Source organism: Bombina bombina, chromosome 3 (genome assembly GCF_027579735.1).
Source record: "Bombina bombina isolate aBomBom1 chromosome 3, aBomBom1.pri, whole genome shotgun sequence".
Classification (NCBI taxonomy): Eukaryota; Metazoa; Chordata; class Amphibia; order Anura; family Bombinatoridae; genus Bombina; species Bombina bombina.
This window is the reverse complement of record NC_069501.1, coordinates 547,662,286-547,678,232: the sequence shown is the minus strand read 5'-3', so window position 1 is coordinate 547,678,232 and position 15,947 is coordinate 547,662,286. Positions and strand designations below refer to the sequence as shown.

At 41.4% G+C, this 15,947-nt stretch overlaps 1 protein-coding gene across 3 annotated transcripts in view; it reads right to left on the bottom strand.

The window, feature by feature from the left end:
- Positions 1-2,322: 2,322 nt before the first annotated feature.
- Positions 2,323-15,947, bottom strand: part of AHDC1 (AT-hook DNA binding motif containing 1) — a 187,311-nt gene continuing 173,686 nt past the window's right edge. For all 3 annotated transcript variants that reach the window (XM_053707051.1, XM_053707050.1, XM_053707052.1), the window contains one exon: positions 2,323-2,871. The gene's annotated coding sequence lies outside the window, so the exon portion shown is untranslated. The remainder of the gene's footprint in view (positions 2,872-15,947) is intronic.

The window sequence follows — 15,947 nt, the reverse complement described above, 5'->3', positions numbered from 1 at the left end:
AAGGGCCTGGCGTGAACTGGGAAAGGGAGGGAGAGCCAGGAGTGAGATTAGAGACAGTAAGAGAAAGAAGGGGGAGGGAGAGAGAGAGAAAGAAAAGGGGGAGATTGTGAGGGAAAGAAAAAAAATGTAGACAGGGAACAGCAGTAAAGGGAAAAAAAAGGTAAGCATAAAGGGGTAATGAATGGAGGGGAAACTGCATATTAGCTAGATTATGTACGAGCAGGGCAGGAGGTATGACAATGGTATGGGTGAGTCAGGAAGAGAGAAGTTGGAGATGAGATCTTATACAGGTATACAGGAAATAATAACACTTTGTGAAAAAAGGGGGCAAGAAGGTTGGAAGTGACATCATATTAATGAATAAATAAAATAAAGATTAACAGGTAATTATTTTAAAGCTTGCTTGGTTTGGGGTTGCAAACTATAGTTTTCCACTAAGAGTTTTCAACCTGGGGAAAAATACTTTGTGAACAGAATTAGCCTCCTTAGACACATGGGGATGGCTATAGACCCTGCAAAAACAAAAAACGTCAACTAAAGGGATATAAATGCAAAAAGAAAATTCTTTTATGCGGAAGAGCATTAAAAAGGTATATGAAACCCAAATATTTTATTTTGTCATTCAGACAGAGCATGCTATTATTCACCTTTATCCAGCAGGGGGTAAAGATAAAAAACTAACTACCATAGAGGTGGGAGGGGTTATATAGAGCTCTTGGGGGTTTGAGAATCTTTGCCTCCTCCCAGTGGCAGGGAAGGTAATTCCCAGGAGTAATTGATTGTGGACTCTTACCACCTTTATGAAAGAACAGTTTCCAAGTTACTTCTATTATCAAATTTGCTTGATTCAGATGTTATTCTGTTTTGAGGAGATACCTAGGTAGGCACATGGAGCACTACATGACAGGAAATAGTGCTGCCATTTAGTGCTCTTGCATATGGATAACATTGTTGCAAAACTGCTGCCATATAGTGCTCCAGAAATGGGTCAGCTCCTAAGCATACGTCCCCCTGCTTTACAAAAAAAAGATACCAAGAGAATGAACAAGAATTGATCAAGTAAATTAGAAAGGGGTTTAAAATCGCATGCTCTATCTTAATCATAAAATAAAAATTTGGGGTATCCAAAATATCCCTTTAATTATTCACTATTGTTTGTATATAACTGTTTATAATTAAAGTAGCCACCAATAACCAGCTAGCTCCTGGTAGTGCATTAGTGCTCCTGAGCCTACCCAAGCATGCCTTAAAATACCAAGAGAACCAGCTTTATTTGAAAATGAAAGTTTCATTTTGATTGCCATGTACCTTTAAGGAAGAATGTATGTAAACCCAATGCAGATCTCTTGTTGTAGAAAGGATATTTAAAGGGACATTAAACTGCTGCACACAACGAATATCATAGTTACAACTCACCATGATATTGTTTTTCCTTCAGTGATGCATCTTTCTTCATAGCGGTTATCTTACTTTTACCCCTTACAGGTGCCGATTGGTAAAGCTCTGCATTTTTACACCGGGGGCTGCCATCTTGGAGCTTCACACCCTGTGACAGAATTGTACTGCATGCACAGATAGTGACAGCTGTATAATTGTGATTTGGGCCTAGTGTACATGATACAGATGCAAAAAAGCTGTCAATGTAATCAATTTTGTTTACACAGTATAAAAGTTATATTAAATAAAAAAAATATACAGAAACAGACATTGCAAAAATGTAAAAAATAAATAATCTGTGAATGTGCAGCACTTCTGTCGCATGTGCAAGAATACCTAAACTTTACAATGTCAGCACCTAGTATAAAGATGTGGAGCTTCACAACCAAAACAGCTTTAAAACGAGTTGCAGACACAGGAGGAAAAACAATAGCAGGTTTAATAGTAAACTTTCTGTTGTATTTGTGTTCATTTGAGTCATTTAAAAGGGACAGTAAGCTCTAAAAATTAAATTGTCTGTGTGAAAAAGTTGAAGTTAAAGCTTTATAACTTGATTATGAAACTAATAGAATGTGCATGTCTGTGTACTGTACAGCTAGTCCTTCAGGACTGATTGCTCACTGGCTGATAAACAATACTCCCAATACTTTGGTGGACAGTGACATATCCTCACTGCAGGAGCCTCTGTTTTACAAAATTAAAATATAAAAAAAAAATATATATATTTTAAAATACCTGTTTTCAGCTGTAAAAACAAATATATATTACATTTTTTTTAAAAGAGATGAGTTACATAAATTGGTTTGAGGAGGGGGGAAACCTGAACTCTACTGCAATGAAATTGATATTATAGTCACAACACACAAATTGAACACACAAAAGCCATTTTTGGACAATACACAATTTATGAGAAATCCTTATTTACAATAAATAGTTTTAACCGCCGGAGGGGGGAGAGGGTTTAACATACGCAAGTTCAGTGCAGCGGGTTGGAGGGGGCAAGAAGGGAATGAGGGATGGCGAATTGAGGGTATGTGAGGGAAAAGAGGGCAGATAACCATTTCCTTGACAGAGTTGCCAATGCATTGCAGATAACTCTGACCATGAGGTGGGTAACAGATCAAACTCTCCCCCTCCCCCCTCACACACAAGCTCCCTTTGTATATTTTTTTTTTTACATTTTTTTCTAACATTTTAAAAAAATTTCTTATGTACAATTTTTGCTGGTTTTGTGAAGAAACAGAACAAAAACAAAAAGCAAAAAAACAAAAATTTTTCCTTCAGGAGGAGGAGAGATGAGTGGAAAAAAGGGGTGTCCAGAGCTTTGGAAGGAGAGGGGCGGGGCAGGGCAGAGCACTCATGGTTTGTGGGGGTGAAGGTTCAGGAGATTTCATGGCATCTTTTCTGATTTCCGTGGAGAGAGGAGGGTCTGAGCTGTGAAAATCAAAATGATAAAAATTGATTACTTAACAGTAACATAATTAAAACACCAAATGAATAAATAATTGCTAGGGTATGTACAACGTACGGCACAAGCATGAGGGTGTGAGAGTAGAGGGCAATGCAAACTTCATAATTAAAAAGGGACGGTAAACACCTTGTAATTACAAGCCATTTCTGTTGTGCTGCTTTAGAATAATACATCAGCCAAGTCTAAACATTCTTAAAATAAATTAACACTTTTTTTAACGCAATTGTTTTACAAAAGTTATACTCCTCCCATTATAACCTTATTTGGCAGGGCAAATCTGGGATTTAGTCTGTAGACTACAAAGCTGGTCATGAGCATAAAGTTAGTATCAAATGAATCGTTTTGCAGTTGTTACCAGTTAAAGCCAATGCATATATGCAGCAGGGTTAGCTTTGATAAATCAATAGGGAGCATTTCAAGTTAGGAGAATGAGATAATCTACAATTTTAAAGCGCTAACTTACATGAAAGGACAGCAAAATAAATAATGAAAGTACATTGCAAAGTTGTTTCATTATGCATAACTAAACATTTTATATAAACAATTTGAAGAAGTGTTTACTGTCCCTTTAAAGGGGATATGAGAATCCGGACAAAAGGAGTGGGGTTTAGATTAGTGACACAGTAAAGGCAGCTCAACATATGAAGTAAGAGTGGCAATAGAAATAAACAACACAGGAAATCATGGAAAAAGTGGTAGGGAACAGTGCAGTACGATGAGGACGACACTGGGCTACAAGCAAAAAGATACAGAGAAGAGCTCAGTGTTACAGAACTAGTGGTAAGGATACTAGCAGGGGACATCACTAGTTTGAGAAGTATCTAAAGCCAAGCTACTGAAGGAGTGATTGAGAAAGGGTTGTGTTTAGCAATAACTATAGAACAGAGTGTGGACAATTAAATGAAACATGAGCCCTAACTTGAAAGATAAAGCACTAACAGTGAGTGAGAAGAATGCAGGAGCAAGGAGAGGTGAGATGGTGGAATTTGCTAGACAATAGTGTTGAACTAGAGGTAGCAGTGGATAAGGGGAAAATAAAGTGCCAAAGAGAAAAAAGAGCACAGTGAAGTCTGTTGTAGTGAAACAAACTAATTTAGTAGATGGAAGGGTGAAGAGAACCAATAATGGTTCTTGCGGCATGGAAGAATAGGACCTAGCTGGTGTGTACGGTGGGGTAGATGCAGTGTAAGTCTATGGGAATCAAGTAAACCAGGATGTACATGTTTGTGGTGGGGGAGTATACTGAACCTCTAGTGGGGGGAAAGGGGTGCAGTATTAGTTTTAGGGAAGAGCAGAAATAGGGGAGGCCAGAAAACAGGAAGCAAAGCTAAGGGGTAAAACCTATTGATTGGTCAGGAGTGGGACAAGATAGATGTGGGTAAACCGGGCACAGCACGGTTTACAATGGATAGCACAAGGAAAAGGACAGGTAATGCAGAGAGTTGGAAACAGAGCTCTATATAGCCATGTCCAGTGCTAGAAGTGTCTGTAAAAAAACAAGAAAAAAAAACTAGATAGACGTGTCAGAAAAATAGGTACAGGAATGAACAGGAAACAGACAACCTAAAAGGATATGAAAATCCAAATTAATTCTGTCTGAATCATGAAAGCTTAGACGTGCATTTGTGTCAGTAGCAAACAAAAGCGGAAGACGGCAGCGTCATTTGGCCATTTTCTGAGCCGGATTTCTTCTTGAGTGCAACACACTAAGGTCTGTGTCGAATGACGTTGCCAGCTGCATTCTTCAACATTCGTTTGCTACAGAAAAACACAAATGCATGTGTCTAGATCGAATACAGGTTATTAGTTAAGAAAATCAAATATTTCTCCACTCCATTTAATGAGATCATACTAAAGTAGGCTCAGGAGTGTGCACATATCTCTATCAGTATATGACAGCAGTGTTTGCAGCACTGTTGTATGTAACTGCAGCTCTTTTTAAAAAAACCTTCCAGAATTCCAAGCCTCTCCAACATCTTCATCCTCTACCTCTGACCTTCTAGCCTTACAATACAATTCTATACTTTTATTAATGCTTGATTAAAGGGGACATGCTTCTCAGTACACCATGCATCATGTACTCATAGGCAACCATGGAACCCAAAATAGACCCTATCTCCAACAATGTTCACAGGCTGCTAAACTTCAATGGAGGTAATTACACAACCTATGCTTACTTAACCCATTACAAAGTCATCTTCTAGTCATGCAACTCAGCCCTTAACTTAACCAAACAAATCTATATTTTGTCCCTCATGTCCACGCTTTCATCCAATTCAAGTTGCCTGTTCTCAAATTACAGCTTCCATGCACTACCAAACACACCACACAGATTATTGCAGATCTCTTCATGAATAAATCTAATAAAAACATAATTTATGCTTACCAGATAAATTCTTTTCCTTTCGGATAGGGAGAGTCCTTGGCTTTATTCCTCACTGTTGGGAATACAAAACCTGGCCACCAGGAGGAGGCAAAGACACCCCAGCCAAAGGCTTAAATATCCCTCCCACTTCCTCATTACCCCAGTCATTTTGCTGAGGGAACAAGGAAAAGTAGGAGAAACATTAGGGTATAAATGGTGCCTGGAGAATAAAATAAATAGGGGACCACCCATAGACAAGAAAAAACGGGCAGGGGCCGTGGACTCTCCCTATCCGGAAGGAAAGTAATTTATCTGGTAAGCATAAATTATGTTTTCCTTCCTAAGATAGGGAGAGTCCACGGCTTCATTCCTTACTGTTGAGAAAACTATACCCAAGCTCCAGAGGACACTGAATGAATAATGGGAGGGAACAAAAAGGAAGAAGCAGACCCTATTCTGAGGGCACCACAGCCTGCAAAACCTTTCTCCAGAAAGCTGTTTCAGCCGAAGCAAAAACATCAAACTTGTACAAATTAGAAAAAGTATGTAAGTAGGACCAGGTACCCGCCTTACAGTCTGATCCATAGAAGCCTCGTTGTTAAAGGCCCAAGAGGAAGCCACTGCTCTAGTGGAATGAGCCGTTATCCTCTCAGGAGGACGATGTCCCGCTGTCTCGTAAGCTAAGCGGATTACATGCCTTAACCAAAAAGATAGGGAAGTCGAAGTAGCCTAATGCCCCTTACGCTTCCCTGAATAGACAACAAAGAGGAAGATTGTCTAAACTAGATAGAACTTCAAGGCGCGAACCACATCCAAATTGTGAAGTAAGTGTTCCTTCGATGAAGGAGGATTAGTCCACAAGGAAGAAATCACAATCTCCTGATTGATGTTGCGATCTGACACAACATTAGGAAGAAAACCTAATTTAGTACGTAAAACTGCCTTATCTGCATGAAAAATCAGATAAGGGAGCTCACATTGCAAAGCATAGATCTCAGAAACTCTACGCGCAGAGGCAATAGCCAATAAAAAGAGAACCTTCCAAGATAACAATTTAATGTCAACGGAATGCAGAGACTCAAATGGAACCTGTTGCAAAACCCGAAGAACAATATTTAGGCTCCAAGGAGGAGCCCCAAATCTAAACACAGGACTGATCATAATAAGAGCCATAATAAAGAACTGCACGTCTGGAAGCTCAGCCAGTCTCTTGTGCAATAAAACTAACAGGGCCAAAATCTGTCCCCCCTCAGGGAACTAGCAGAAAGGAACTTCTCCAGCCCATCCTGGAGAAAAGATAAGATCCTGGCAACCTTAACTCTGTGCCAGGAAAAACCACGCTCTTTACACCAGAATAAGTAGGTCCTCCACACCTTGTGGTAGATACGCCAATTAACTGGTTTACGAGCTTGAATAAGAGTATCAATGAAACTCTCAGAGAAACCTCTCTTGGCTAAGACTAAGCGTTCAATCTCCAAAGTGTGTCAGCCTCCGAGAATCTAGATTTTGATGAACAAATGGACCTTGTATCAGCATTTCTCTGCGACAAGGTAACTTCCACAGAGGAGATGAGGACATCCCCACTAGATCCACAAATTACGTCCTTCGTGGCCACGATGGACAATCAGGATTACTGATACCCGCTCCTGCTTGATGCGGGCCACCACTCGAGGAAGAAGCGGTAATGGAGGAAAAAGATATGAGTTTGAAACTCCAGGGCACTGCTAGTGCATCTATTAGATCCGCTTGGGGATCCCTCGACCCGTACCTGGACGCCATGAGATCTATCTCTGGCGTCCCCCACTTGCTGCATATCTCTGCAAACACCTCGGGATGGAGAGACCATTCCCCTGGATGGAAGGATTCCTGCTGAGAAAATCCGTCTCCCAGTTGTCCACACCCAGAATATGGATCGCTGACAGCGAACAGCTGTGGGACACCGTCCACTCCAAAATCTGAGATACTTCCTTCATCGCCAAGGAATTTCTGGTTACCCCCTGATTGATGTAAGCCATTGCGGTTATATTGTCGGATTGGAATCTGATAAACTGGGATGAACCCAGAAGTGGCCAAGCCTTCAACATTGCCCGTAGTTCCAAAATATAGATCGGGAGGGAGGACTCCTCCTGAGTCCACAACCCTTGTGGCTTCCTGGTAGCCCAAACAGCTCCCCATCTGTATAGGCTTGCGTCCTTAGTCACAATCTCCCAAGATGGTCTTAAGAAGCTGGTCCAGGAATGCATACCTCAGGAACTGAAAGTGTTCCCTGTGGATTGGATATAGTGGTCATAAACTGGCCTTCCTGAATTAAAGGAAGGATGGACCTTATCGTCTCCATCTTGAAGGGAGGGACACTGAGAAATTTGTTTAAGCACTTTAGGTCCAGAATTGGGCGGAAAGTTCTCTCCTTCTTTGGGACCACGAAAAGGTTTGAATAAAAACCCAAAACTTTTTCTTCTTGTATGCCTGAAATACCACCTCCAGGACCAACGGATCCTGTACGTCCTTTAACCAGGCGTTTGAAAAAGAAAAAAAAAAAAGAGTCTGCACCCTATACGATCCGATCCCGGATCGGGGCCGCCCCTTCATGCCGATTTGTTTTCTGCGGGCTTCTTATTCTGCTTGGATTTATTCCAGGACTGAGCGGGTTCCAAGTACTCTTGGGTTGCTCGGGCTTGGAGGAGGATTGTAGTCGTTGGGATTTATCAGAACAAAAGGAACGAAAATTAGAAGAAGATTGTTATCCCTTAGACTTGTTCTTATCTTGCGGTAGGAAGGCACCCTTGCCTCCGGTAACCGTAGAAATAATGGAGTCCAGGCCTGGACCAAATCAAATCTTTCCCTTGAAGGGAAGAGAAAGGAGTCTGGACTTAGAAGTCATATCCACAGACCAAGACGTCAACCAGAGCGCCCGGCAGGCTAGGACCGCAAAGCCAGAGACCTTTGCATTTAGGCGAATAATCTGCATGTTCGCATCAGAGATAAAGAATTAGCTATTCTTAGAGCTTTAATTCTGTCTTGAATGTCCTCGAGGGGAGACTCCACCTCAATGAGTTCCTACAAAGAGTCGCACCAGTATGTAGCCGCTCCTGTAACTGCAGCCGCCGGTTGAAACAAAAATCCCGTATGTTGAAACATCTTTTCTAAGAAAGGTTTCTATTTCCTTATCTATCGGCTCTCTGAACGAAGAACTATCATCAAGAGGTATAGTAGTACGTTTAGTAAGTGTAGAGATGCACCATCCACCTTAGGAATGGAGCCCCATAAATCCAGTTGAGTGTCCGGGACTGGGAACAACTTTTTAAAAGTAGACGAGAGGGGAAAAAGAACCAATTCTTTCCCATTCATTCTTAATAATGTTCGTCATCTTAACCGGCACAGAAAAAGTCAAAGGAACTTTTCTGTCTTCATAAACTAAATTAGGTATAATAGGTTCTTCAGGCAGCGGGGCCTCTGGAACCTCTAACGTAGACAGAACCTCCTTTAATAAAAAACGCAAATGCTTAATTTTAAATCTAAAGGACGTTTCCTTCACAGCAGGAGGCTTAGACGCTAAGGACTCCGACCCCGAAAGTTCACCCTCTGAAGCTACAGAGGTTAACTCATCATCAGATAACTGGGACATAACAGCTAAATCTGCTAAATATTTAGATGACTCCGGGTCAGGAGAGCTATGTTTAACCTTTCTCTTGCATTTGTTAGAGCGAGGTAATTCACTGAACATTTGTCAGCATGGATTGATGGTATCCTCCAGCCATTGGTCATGTCTCTCCCTAGTTTCTTGCGGGACACAACCCATTTACTTAATATTGTGGAATCCATGCAGGTGGTGGAAAATAGGAGTTGGCTCACAATAGATGTGATAGCTTTATATACTTCTATACCCCATATGTTGGGTTTGGAAGCTGTCTTTCTTTTTAAATCTATTGACAGACTATTCTGAGGAAACTAAGGAATTTATCATTAGGATAATTCGGTTTCTTTTGGAGCACAATTACTTCCTGTTTGAGGGAACATATTATGTACAGCTGAGAGGTACAGCCATGGGGGCGAAATTCGCCCCCTCATATGCAAATTTATTTATGGGCTGGTTTGAGTACATGATATTGAGCTACAAAAGATTCATAGATGACCTTATCTTTATTACTGATTTTTCATCATCAGAAGCAAAATCTTTTGTTGAATATCTAAATTCATGCTTGCCTGATATTCAGTTTACCTATGAATGGCAAAAAAACAAAAAACATTTTCTGGATGTGGAACACACGATGGATCTGGGTTCTGGAAGAATAGAGACTCAATTGTACCGTAAACCCATAGCAGGGAACTCTGTTCTCCATTCATCTAGCTCCCACCCGAAACATGTATTTTAGGGAATAGCTAAAGGTCAGTATCGTAGAACCAAAAGGATTTGCTCCAGTGAGAAGGCGTTCAACTCTGAATGCGCATCTCTGGGGTCAAGACTACGTAGTCTTGGTTATAGCAATAAGGTCATCCGGCAAGCTCACGATTATGCTATTGGAAGTGATAGAAAAATGTCTTCTTACGGGGAGCTACAGGTCGAAAGCAAATAAGGAATGTGAAACTAGACCAAACTTTATTACCAGATATTCAAACCAATATTATCTAGTTTGTAATATAATTAGAAAATATTTACCAATTCTCTATGGAGATGATTTACTTAAGGATGTAGTCAGTAAAGGGTGCAGATTCACATATAGGGGGAATCTTACTCTTGGTAATTTGGTTTCACCTAGCTTATTACGCAAGTCCGTTAGCTTGGCTGAGACATAATGGAACATATAAATGTGGAAAAAACTGTAAGGCCTGTGAATATATCAAGACAGGTAGTTCTTTTAATTCATATGTGACCAATCAAGTGTTTGACACAAGAGGATGTATTAACTGTTCTTCAACATTCGTGATTTACCTTATAGGTTACACGTATCATAAATTACAGTACGTGGGTATGACTACCCGTGATGTTCGTACTCATATACGTGAACACCTAGGGTACATCAGGAATAAGATACATTGCTCTGATCTCGCCAGTCATTTTATTGAAGTGGATAAAAAATAGGTTGTATAAAGCGCCTAAATGGCTGGGGTATTCGAAACACAAAACTAATACAATAAGATGGTCCTAGGAACGTATATATATATATATATATATATATATATATATATATATATATATATATATATATATATAAAATCAGAACATTAAAATTAGTTTAATGCAATTAAAAGTGGGTTATTGGCGGAACAGCCATATATAATAAAACAGAGTAAATTTAATACAATAAAAAATGAGTAATAGGTGAAACAGAAATACGTAAATGAGAATTCTCAGATATACAATGTTAAAAGACAGTAGTATCAGTTATAGATCCATTATAATGCTATAATCATAATAAATGTCCAATAAGTGTCCAAAACATAATGTCAATAAGTGTGAGAGGGTTCAAAAATATATATCCAATGGGTGTCCAAGTGTAAAAAGTAGCACACAGTAATCCAAATTCACTAGGATGAAGTGAGAAAATCCAAATTATTATAAAAAAATCCAAACTGTTGTGAAAAAGGCAAATAAATCAAAAACAAAAACAGAATTTATGCTTACCTGATAAATTACTTTCTCCAACGGTGTGTCCGGTCCACGGCGTCATCCTTACTTGTGGGAATATCTCTTCCCCAACAGGAAATGGCAAAGAGTCCCAGCAAAGCTGGCCATATAGTCCCTCCTAGGCTCCGCCCACCCCAGTCATTCGACCGACGGACAGGAGGAAAAATATAGGAGAAACCATATGGTACCGTGGTGACTGTAGTTAGAGAAAATAATTCATCAGACCTGATTAAAAAACCAGGGCGGGCCGTGGACCGGACACACCGTTGGAGAAAGTAATTTATCAGGTAAGCATAAATTCTGTTTTCTCCAACATTGGTGTGTCCGGTCCACGGCGTCATCCTTACTTGTGGGAACCAATACCAAAGCTTTAGGACACGTATGAAGGGAGGGAGCAAATCAGGTTACCTAAACGGAAGGCACCACGGCTTGCAAAACCTTTCTCCCAAAAATAGCCTTCGAAGAAGCAAAAGTATCAAATTTGTAAAATTTGGCAAAAGTGTGCAGTGAAGACCAAGTCGCTGCCTTACATATCTGATCAACAGAAGCCTCGTTCTTGAAGGCCCATGTGGAAGCCACAGCCCTAGTGGAGTGAGCTGTGATTCTTTCAGGAGGCTGCCGTCCGGCAGTCTCGTAAGCCAATCGGATGATGCTTTTAAGCCAAAAGGAAAGAGAGGTAGAAGTCGCCTTTTGACCTCTCCTTTTACCAGAATAGACGACAAACAGAGAAGATGTTTGTCTGAAATCTTTTGTAGCTTCTAAATAGAATTTTAAAGCACGGACTACGTCCAAATTGTGTAACAAACGTTCCTTCTTTGAAACTGGATTCGGACACAAAGAAGGTACAACTATCTCCTGGTTAATATTTTTGTTAGAAACAACCTTTGGAAGAAAACCAGGCTTAGTACGCAAAACCACCTTATCTGCATGGAACACCAGATAGGGCGGAGAACACTGCAGAGCAGATAACTCTGAAACTCTTCTAGCAGAAGAAATAGCAACCAAAAACAAAACTTTCCAAGATAACAACTTAATATCTATGGAATGTAGAGGTTCAAACGGAACCCCTTGAAGAACTGAAAGAACTAGATTTAAACTCCAGGGAGGAGTCAAAGGTCTGTAAACAGGCTTGATCCTAACCAGAGCCTGAACAAATGCTTGAACATCTGGCATAGCTGCCAGTCGTTTGTGTAGTAAGACAGATAAAGCAGAAATCTGTCCCTTTAGAGAACTCGCAGATAATCCTTTATCCAAACTTTCTTGCAGAAAGGAAAGAATCTTAGGAATTTTTATCTTATTCCAAGGGAATCCCTTGGATTCACACCAGCAGATATATCTTTTCCATATTTTATGGTAAATCTTTCTAGTTACCGGTTTTCTGGCCTGAACCAGAGTATCAATCACAGAATCTGAAAACCCACGCTTTGATAGAATCAAGCGTTCAATCTCCAAGCCGTCAGCTGGAGGGAGACCAGATTTGGATGTTCGAATGGACCCTGAACAAGAAGGTCCTGTCTCAAAGGTAGCTTCCATGGTGGAACCGATGACATATTCACCAGGTCTGCATATCAAGTCCTGCGTGGCCACGCAGGAGCTATCAAGATCACCGAGACCCTCTCCTGTTTGATCCTGGCTACCAGCCTGGGAATGAGAGGAAACGGTGGGAACACATAAGCTAGGTTGAAGGTCCAAGGCGCTACTAGTGCATCCACTAGAGTCGCCTTGGGATCCCTGGATCTGGACCCGTAGCAAGGAACCTTGAAGTTCTGACGAGACGCCATCAGATCCATGTCTGGAATGCCCCATAATTGAGTCAACTGGGCAAAAATCTCCGGGTGGAGTTCCCACTCCCCCGGATGGAATGTCTGACGACTCAGATAATCCGCTTCCCAGTTTTCCACACCTGGGATGTGGATCGCAGATAGATGGCAGGAGTGATTCTCCGCCCATTGTATTATTTTGGTTACTTCTTTTATCGCCAGGGAACTCCTTGTTCCCCCCTGATGATTGATATACGCAAAAGTCGTCATGTTGTCTGATTGGAATCTTATGAATCTGGCCTTTGCAAGCTGAGGCCAAGCCCTGAGAGCATTGAATATCGCTCTTAGTTCCAGAATGTTTATCGGGAGAAGAGACTCTTCCCGAGACCATAGTCCCTGAGCTTTCAGGGATTCCCAGACCGCACCCCAGCCCACTAGACTGGCGTCGGTCGTGACAATGACCCACTCTGGTCTGCGGAAGCTCATTCCCTGGGATAGGTGGTCTAGGGATATCCACCAACGGAGTGAATCTCTGGTCTTCTGATCTACTTGAATCACTGGAGACAAGTCTGTATAGTCCCCATTCCACTGTTTCAGCATGCACAGTTGTAATGGTCTTAGATGAATTCGCGCAAAAGGAACTATGTCCATTACTGCAACCATCAACCCTACTACTTCCATGCACTGAGCTATGGAAGGACGTGGAACAGAATGAAGAACTTGACAAGCGCTTAGAAGTTTTGACTTTCTGACATCTGTCAGAAAGATCCTCATTTCTAAGGAATCTATTATTGTTCCCAAGAAGGGAACTCTTGTTGACGGAGACAGAGAACTTTTTTCTATGTTCACCTTCCATCCGTGAGATCTGAGAAAGGCCAGAACGATGTCTGTATGAACCTTTGCTTTTGAAAGGGACGACGCTTGTATTAGAATGTCGTCCAAGTATGGTACTACTGCAATGCCCCTCGGTCTTAGAACCGCTAGAAGGGACCCGAGTACCTTTGTGAAAATCCTTGGAGCAGTGGCTAATCCGAATGGGAGGGCCACAAACTGGTAATGTTTGTCCAGAAAGGCGAACCTTAGGAACTGATGATGTTCTTTGTGGATAGGAATATGTAGGTACGCATCCTTTAGATCCACGGTAGTCATAAATTGACCTTCCTGGATAGTGGGTAGAATCGTTCGAATGGTTTCCATTTTGAATGATGGTACCCTGAGAAATTTGTTTAGGATCTTTAAATCCAGAATTGGTCTGAAGGTTCCCTCTTTTTTGGGAACTACGAACAGATTTGAGTAAAATCCCATTCCTTGTTCCGTCATTGGAACTGGGTGTATCACTCCCATCTTTAACAGGTCTTCTATACAATGTAAGAACGCCTGTCTCTTTATTTGGTTTGAGGATAAGTGAGACATGTGGAACCTTCCCCTTGGGGGTAGTTCCTTGAATTCCAGAAGATAACCCTGAGAAACTATTTCTAGCGTCCAGGGATCCTGAACAGCTCTTGCCCAAGCCTGAGCAAAGAGAGAGAGTCTGCCCCCCACTAGATCCGGTCCCGGATCGGGGGCTACTCCTTCATGCTGTTTTGTTAGCGGTAGCAGGCTTCTTGGTCTGCTTACCCTTGTTCCAGCCTTGCATCGGTTTCCAGGCTGGTTTGGACTGTGAGGCATTACCCTCTTGTTTAGAGGATGCAGAATTAGAGGCCGGTCCGTTCCTGAAATTACGAAAGGAACGAAAATTAGACTTATTCTTGGCCTTGAAAGGCCTATCTTGTGGGAGGGCGTGACCCTTTCCCCCAGTGATGTCTGAGATAATCTCTTTCAATTCGGGTCCAAAGAGAGTTTTACCCTTGAAGGGGATGTTAAGCAATTTTGTCTTGGATGATACATCCGCTGACCAAGACTTTAGCCAAAGCGCTCTGCGCGCCACAATTGCAAACCCTGAATTTTTCGCCGCTAATCTAGCTAATTGCAAAGCGGCATCTAAAATAAAAGAGTTAGCCAACTTAAGTGCGTGAACTCTGTCCATAACCTCCTCATATGGAGTCTCTCTACTGAGCGACTTTTCTAGTTCCTCGAACCAGAACCACGCTGCTGTAGTGACAGGAACAATGCACGAAATGGGTTGTAGAAGGTAACCTTGCTGTACAAAAATCTTTTTAAACAAACCTTCCAATTTTTTATCCATAGGATCTTTGAAAGCACAACTGTCTTCGATAGGAATAGTAGTGCGCTTGTTTAGAGTAGAAACTGCCCCCTCGACCTTAGGAACTGTCTGCCATAAGTCCTTTCTGGGGTCGACCATAGGAAATAATTTCTTAAATATAGGAGGGGGAACAAAAAGGTATGCCGGGCTTCTCCCACTCCTTATTCACTATGTCCGCCACCCGCTTGGGTATAGGAAAAGCGTCGGGGTGCACCGGAACCTCTAGGAACTTGTCCATCTTGCATAATTTTTCTGGAATGACCAAGTTGTCACAATCATCCAGAGTAGATAACACCTCCTTAAGCAGTGCGCGGAGATGTTCTAATTTAAATGTCACAACATCAGGTTCAGCCTGTTGAGAAATTTTTCCTGAATCTGAAATTTCCCCATCTGACAAAACCTCCCTCATGGCCCCTTCAGATTGGTGTGAGGGTATGACAGAACAATTATCATCAGCGCCCTCCTGCTCTTCAGTGTTTAAAACAGAGCAATCGCGCTCTCTCTGATATGCAGGCATTTTGGATAAAATATTTGCTATGGAGTTATCCATTACAGCCGTCAATTGTTGCATGGTAATAAGCATTGGCGCGCTAGAAGTACTAGGGGCCTCCTGCGTGGGCAAAACTGGCGTAGACACAGAAGGAGATGATGTAGAACCATGTCTACTCCCTTCATCTGAGGAATCATCTTGGGCAATTTCATTATCTGTGGCAGTACTGTCCTTACTTTGTTTGGACGCTATGGCACAATTATCACACAATTTTGAAGGGGGAGACACATTGGCTTTCATACATATAGAACATAGCTTATCTGAAGGCACAGACATGTTAAACAGGCTTAAACTTGTCAATAAAGCACGAAAACCGTTTTAAAACAAAACCGTTACTGTCTCTTTAAATTTTAAACAGAGCACACTTTATTACTGAATGTGTGAAAACATATGAAGGAATTGTTCAAAATTTACCAAAATTTCACCACAGTGTCTTAAAGCATTAAAAGTATTGCACACCAATTTTCAGAGCTTTAACCCTTAAAATAACAAAACCGGAGCTGGTTACAGATTTAACCCCTATACAGTCCCAGCT